The sequence below is a fragment of the Octodon degus genome, unplaced genomic scaffold (genome assembly GCF_000260255.1).
Source record: "Octodon degus isolate 3935 unplaced genomic scaffold, OctDeg1.0 scaffold00023, whole genome shotgun sequence".
Classification (NCBI taxonomy): Eukaryota; Metazoa; Chordata; class Mammalia; order Rodentia; family Octodontidae; genus Octodon; species Octodon degus.
In genome coordinates, this window is record NW_004524599.1 from 94,989 (window position 1) to 102,289 (window position 7,301).

General features: G+C 41.0%; 1 pseudogene; it reads right to left on the reverse strand.

Moving 5' to 3' along the window:
* Positions 1 to 3,428: 3,428 nt before the first annotated feature.
* LOC101566511 lies at positions 3,429 to 6,591 on the reverse strand (annotated as a pseudogene).
* Positions 6,592 to 7,301: the final 710 nt, after the last annotated feature.

Sequence of the window (7,301 nt, forward strand, 5' to 3'; positions counted from 1 at the left end):
AGAAAGCTAGCCCCAGTGCAACAATCTCCTGTGGAATGGGGCGGGGAGTGCACTGTGCAGAACCCATCTAGAAGTGGGGCAGGGGGGAAGCCAGCACAGGTCATGGCTGTGTCCTTTCTTTCCATGCTACAGTCAGGAGACTCAGCGAACATCCATCAAAAAGGAATGCAAGTTTTCCCAACCTGACAAACTATAGGAAAGTCTCAAAAGGGATCCTACCAAGTAGAAAATAGAAAAGCAACACTACTTGGGGTTCCAACTACTAGCAATTATCACCCAACTTCAAATCACGGCCCCTTTCAAATTTCTAATAAATCAGCATCAGTATAATTCAACTGTCGCTGCTCTAATTCAGAGACTCCTCAGTACCAACAGATGAAGACTTACTTGGTTTCTGACCAACCTTTAGCCACACTCCCCTGAGCCCTCTTCTGAAGGAGCCAGGACTTTGGTTGATTGAGCTCAGTTTCAGCAAAGACTCCTGCTAAAGTCAGAATAGTGAGAACGGCCCCATCCTCATCAAGTTCTTCTTAGTAAGGTTCTACCTACTGAGCCCTGGCTCCGCTTGTTGGCTATTAAGCTCCTATCTTGGGCATGTTCCATTTGACTCCATTCCACACTGAAATCTCTCTCTCTCTCTCTCTCTCTCTCTCTCTCCCCACCCTCCTACCAACTCTGTGAAAATGTGTCTTGCCACATCTAACAACCACTCAGTAAATTTTTTCTTCCCCTACACAGAAGCTAAGGCAAGCTCAAACAAGTCATCAGGAAGCGCAGCCTCCCACTGCAGGAGTGCCAGGCGATGGCACCTGACCCTGATCCCTGGCAGCCAAGGCACAGGCCCTCAGCCTGGGCTCAGCTCAGAACATTTACAATGATAGTGAAGCCCAGAAGGGCTATCTCACACTCATGGGCATCCGAGGGAAAGTGCTATGAAGACAACAAAGACTGGCCAGTGTGGTGAGGTGCATACTCTAGGCACAGTGACCCCAGACTGCCCCAGAAGCACTATTACCAATGTTGCCCATATATCCTGGTCTCCATCCCAATTCTCCAGGTTTCCTATGGATTCCATAAACTGTACCATCCAAATTGTTTACTCCTAGTTAATGTAGACAGCATCTGTGTCTATTATTTTCAACCTAGAAACCTAACTAGTAGGCTTTACCATTACCTAGTTTCAATTTTATTTTTGTTAAAATTAATATTACTCTTATTGCTATTTTGTTAGTACATTTTTGTAGGACATGCATTTTATAATCATCTTGGAGAACTTCTGTTTTTCTTGAGACAAGGTCTCACTATGTAGCCCAGGCTGGCCTCGAACTCACAGCAATCCTCCTGCCCCAGCCTCCCAAGTGCTGGGATTATAAGACTGCACCACCACATCTAGCTTTGTTTCTCTTTTTCTTAGTCCGCTTCCCTCCCCGCTCATTCCTCTTGCTCTCACTCTCTTTCTCCCTTTTCATTCTTCTTGATTATTGTTCATCTTAGTTCATGTTTATGGCATACAGTGTCCACATTTATTGGGGTTACTAGGATCCTCTACATAGCATGTCTTCACTCTATCTCTCCATCCCCTCACTTTAGTCCCTGGACCCCTTCTCATCTGCAAAAGAACCACCCTTGGTCTCCCCTTATTCTTCCTTTATTTTTCTCTTAGTCCTTTCTCCTACTTTCCCTTATTCAAATGAGATATCCAGATGGCATTCAAGCTTGTGTGTCTGATTTAGTCCAATAATTTTCTTTAAAAATATATAACAGGAAGATATATTAGTTCCCTAGGGTTGCTGCAACAAATTACCATAAATCATTGCTTAAAACAAAGATTATTCACCGAAAGTTCTGGAAACCAAAAGTCTAAAACCAGGGAGTTGGCCAGCTTGACTGCTTCTTTTTTTCATTTTTTATTTTCATTTATTTATGTATTTATTTTATGTATTTGGTATAGGGTCTCACTTGCAGCTCAAACTCTTAGTGATCCATCTGCTTTCAGCCTCCCCAGCACTGGGATTACAGGCGTGCACCACCACACCAGTTCTCATTGACCTGCTCAGCATGCCCAGGGACAGGGCCATCACAGCCTGTGGAGCCGGAGATCAAAACCTCTGTCCCTGTGTTTGCCTAAACAGGCACTTAGTCCACTGAGCTACCCCAGCTTGGCTGTTTCTGAAGGCTCCAGAAACAATCTATTCTATGGTCCTCTCCTAGCTTCTCTCTCTCTAGTGTTTACAAAAATCCTTGGCATCCCAAGGCTTCTAGAAGAATCATTCTGATCTCTGCTTCTAATTTCACATGGAAATCACCCTGTGTGACCATTCAAATTTCTCTTCTTGCCAAGAGATGGAGGCAGAGGACAGGAAGTGGATGACAAAAGAATTAAGATGTGTTATGTACATGTACCAACTTCCCGTGAGGAATATGATCCTTATGATCAAATAAAATTTGCTTTTCTTGTAAAGATGAGCAGGGCCTACTTTAGTACAGCATGGTGACCTCACCTTAAAGTACTGTAGCTGAAAATATTCTCTTTATATATTCACAAAGCTTTTATTTTTGAGTAAATTTAAACTTACTCTAATATAGTTGAAACAGTACAGAAATGAAAAATATTAGTGATCTATATACAATAAAAAGTGAAGATAAATTAACCACCTCCATGGACATTTCCAGCTAAATAGTCATACCAGTACATACTCATCTTTTTTGTTATATGCACAAAACATGATTCCATCCAAAAATATCAGAGACATGAACCATATTCTCACATTTCAAAGCTATTGTGGAATGTTTTATCAAAAACATCCTATATGAAAGTAAACCCCTGACTTCATTTCATGATTTTTATCATACCAGAAGCAGGTTCATTTTAATTTTTAAAAAGAAGATATTAATATCATAACACCTTGGCTTGTCAATAATTAAGGCATTTTGTAGAAATAGTACCTTAGAGTGTACAAAAAAATCTTAATAATGATTATTTACTATGATGTCTTATGCTTTGAAAGTCTCTTCAACATAGGAAAATAACTTCACAAAGCTTATGTGAATTTTATATTCAAAAAACAATGATTGGTACCTGTCATTCCTTGTAATAAGCCCTGTCTTGTTTTTTCACATAGGGTGAATTATATTCTAATGAAGAACTGCATTAAGACCCAGTAATTCCTCAACAATATCAGTAAAAAACCTTAAGTCCAAGATGCAATAAAGGCCAACAATCTTCAGGGGCACTTTCACCTCACTGAAGTGGAAATTGCTCCTTTTGAAAACTTTTCCACTTCAATGTGAAGTGTATTGTTGGGGTTTCATTATGTGGATTTGTAAAAGAAGAAGATGGTTTTGATGTCTTCCACAGTTGAGAGTTGGAAATGACATCATCCAGAGATACTTGGAATAGCCACGCATTCTTTAGCAGATGAAGTCTCTCAGTGCAGCTGCAGTAAGTAAGCATCTACATAGCAATATTACCCGTATGCCCTCAAACCAAGGTCAGTTATTGTCCTGTTTCCACAATGTACTTAATTGTCATTTTGAAATCTGAATATTTGTGTAATTTATAATTTAGATGATAGTTCTGCTACCTTTTTTTATTCCTGCTTAAAGTCAGCTCATCAATTCTTGCACATTCTTCAAATCTGCTGGTAAGTAACAACTTTACTGAGGCAATGAGTCTACACAGCCCCCAAGTAAGATGTATTGTTTTTCTCCATGTAGCCTATTGGTGAGCACAAGAAGACAATCGGCAATCTACTACAACTCCAAGCTCATCTAGCCTCACGAAATAAGTTACAAGTTCACTTCTACTTCTCTTTCTCCAGAAACTGAAAGCTACACTCAATTTCAAATCCCTACCAATGAAAAAAGACTCATAGTTTCATAGTCCTGTGAAACCTCAGAGAAACCCCATTTAGATGATTTAGTTGATGGGCTTTCTAAGAGTCACTAGAGTTCACTGTCTTGTTCAACTATCATGCTGTAAGTTTTCAGGCCAGTAGTATGCACAAGCCAGTTGGTTTTTCTCTATTGACTGTGTCACAGCCCCCACTTTTAAGGGACTGGCTCACTTTGTTTTGATTTGTTTTCTGGTAACAAAGACTTGGAAAGGGATGATGGACTTCCTTTCCACAACCGATCACCTCATACAGTATATCTGGGCTTTTACAGCTGCTCCAACTCTCGTAGCTATACAAGCAGCCAACTCTTTTGGAGCTCTCTTAACCTTCTTCAAATTCTTAGTAAAATTAGAGATGCTTTTTCTAGGAAGATCATCCTCGACATTACTACAAAAGCTCTGTATTTTGATACTGTGGTTTTCAGAGGCCCTAACCTCTTTAATACAAGTACCTTGAGGTATCGTGGCACCTCAGCCTAGTCTAGAGGGCTAACAAAAATCACAGCCAGCGGCCTAGGGCACCCCAACATAGCCTTCATTGTAGGGCCACAATTTATCTGACTTTAGAGAGAAACCATTTCTCATGTACTCATACAACTAAAGTCAGAAAGAGTTGGAGTGGAATTTAGAAATATAGGTGCTATGTAAGGGGAGCACAGGTCAGCTCAGGGAATCATGACTATCCACAGACCATGCTCCACAAGGACATTTTTAACTTTATATTTAGTTTGCTGAAAGAGGAATTTAGGTTCCTATGAGAAGGGCAGAGAACTAACACTTTAGAAAAAGTGAGAAAGAAGTAAAGGAAGAGGGTTATACGAAGGTAACAGAAGTGAGACTGACAGTTTAAAGGTGGCCTAAGTTACAAGAATTAAATATAAATGTCTCAAACAAATATGCCACACTGTCACAGAGAAGATCAAAATTGTATAGCTTAGTAAAAAAAAATGTGAATATAGTTTTAATGTCACCGAATAAATACATTGCCATGAATTACTTTCATTCTGAGCATACCATTTGCTAGAAAAATCAGTCTCAATACAATTGTACGCAAATAGAAAGGGCCAAGGAAACACTCCAGGCACTAGCTTTCTAAACTGGTGGAAATTATAAATGAGCAAAACTTTGCTCTTTAGATTACTTAAACTCGAAATGGATGCTTCATTCCATGCCTGGTCTCGACATTTGCTTTTGATGTCTCCACAAATCAGTGATGGCAAAAACATTTCTGCTGAACCAGCATTTTCCTTACTCTGTCTAAATGTCTGGGACTTCCAATACTTCATGCTACTGAGAGAGGACTTCATTTGCAAATGCCTTTAACAACTGCATAAATCATGTGGCACAAATAGGGTTGAAAAATAAAATACTCCAAAAGATGAAAGTAAAACATTATCCCTCAAAACAATAGCCACTCTTCTCTTGAATCTTGCAAGAAAACATTTACTCCTACATTTATTGGAGCCTCTTTCACCACAAAAAGTAAACATAATCAATGGAGGCATAAAATGAGTGGCAGCAGGGGAAGCGGGCATTTGTTCCTGGTGAAAATGGAAAATAAGGTCCCTCACATGAAAGTGGAATGTATAATTGCTGTGTTCCATTCTGTTCATTTTCTTTCTTTTTTTCTGTGTGTGTGCGTTTAGTACAGGGTCTACAAGGTCTCACTACACAGATCACACTAGTAATGATCCTCCATTTGCAGCCTCCCAAGTGCTGGGATCACAGGCACATGCCATTATCTCCATGAATGGTTCTAAAAGGAAAATGTACCTGGAAATGCAAAGATTGAGGCAGAGAGCTTCCCCAAACAGAAAAGAACACATGAAAAAGACTCCAGAGATAGGACAGGAGGCTTGAAATCTGTCCTTAGCTAATTGGTTGATTATCTCTCTGTAGTACACGAAGGCGCACCTACCTGTCTATATAGTTATATAAATTGTCATAGTCCAGAATCATAATCCCCAACTTTGCCAATGGGAACAGCCATGTTTCATGTCATGCAAGAAGGCAATGTGTCAATATGAAGGTGAAGTTCTTGGATACAAATGATGTTTATAATCAGAATGACTTTCTCCACCAAGGAATGACCACCGTAGGAAATCAACTGAAGGATGATTTTCATGCTCAAAGGAACAGCAGGTTTCAGGGAAAACAGGCTGGAAGATTGATGAGGGAAGGCACAAAGATCTACACCCAATCTTTTGAAAAGATCCTTCCCTTTGGCAAAGCAGCACCTCTCCCTCACAGCCCTGCCACCTGCTCGTAGCCTGCTGCTAAGCAGCCTTGCAGCTTCTCCTGCATCTGTGATGGGGTTCCTTCCCACACAAATCCACCATGAACTGAAAATATTATGGGTTGTGAATACATTAAATATATTGACCTTCAAAAACCATAGCTGAGCAGCACAGCACATGGCAGAGGGATGGCTGCCCCCCTCATGGTGGAAGGGCTGCTCATAGCCCCGGGCCAGGGTCATGAGAGACAGGACTGAACTACATATCACGAGGCAGGCAAAAGATGAAAATTTAACATTTGCAGTGTAGCTCCAGGTGAAAGAGTATCACAAAGTCATCAGTTCAGTCAGAAGCAGGCCAGTGACCTAGCTCTTCGGTCTCTGCCCCTGTGCTGAAGTGCACATGACCTTCTGCAGACCAAATTCCATCATCTTCCCTGTCCTGGTCTTCATCACCCATGTTGCTTTGCCTTACCATCTGATCCTTCCTGAAACTTCTCCTTATGCCTTGCTGAATTTACATCATTTTCACAGAGTCCTGTGTCTCTCACTACTCCTTTCTGTCCTTGCATTTCTTCTTACCCTAAGAAATCTCCCTCCAGAGTCATTCAGATTTGCTTTTCTTTTACTCTATTTTTCCTTGAGCAATGCTATCCACTAACAAGGCTTCTGTCATTATTGTTGCGTGCTTAACCGTCTGCACAGCCCCCACTCTGACACACTCAGTTCTCAAGCTAGATCTCTAGCTGGCTGCCATACAAGTTTTGCAAAATGTTCCAGAAGTAGCTCAAAACTTCTAAGCACAAAACTGAATTTACCTTCTCAGATCACTGGTAACTCCTTTGAATTATTCTGTTAAAGGCACCACCACAACTCTCTTCTTTTTCCTTTCCCCTGACCCAATACCCAACCAGGTGAAACTGCAAATTCTTCTCACAGTCTCCTTGTCATCACTCTGGCTGACAACTCCCTAGCTTCACTTCAACTCACCTGGGTGGCCACCTTAATCTCCTACTGGACACCCAGCCTCCAGAGTATTCCTGTTCTCAGCCACTCCATGCTTTTGTCACAGACAGCACCCACCTCCTTGCAAACCTTCAGTGTCTCTTCCTTCTCACCAAGTGCAATAAAAATGCCTGAACTCTGCCTTCAAAATCCCTATGGTTTTAT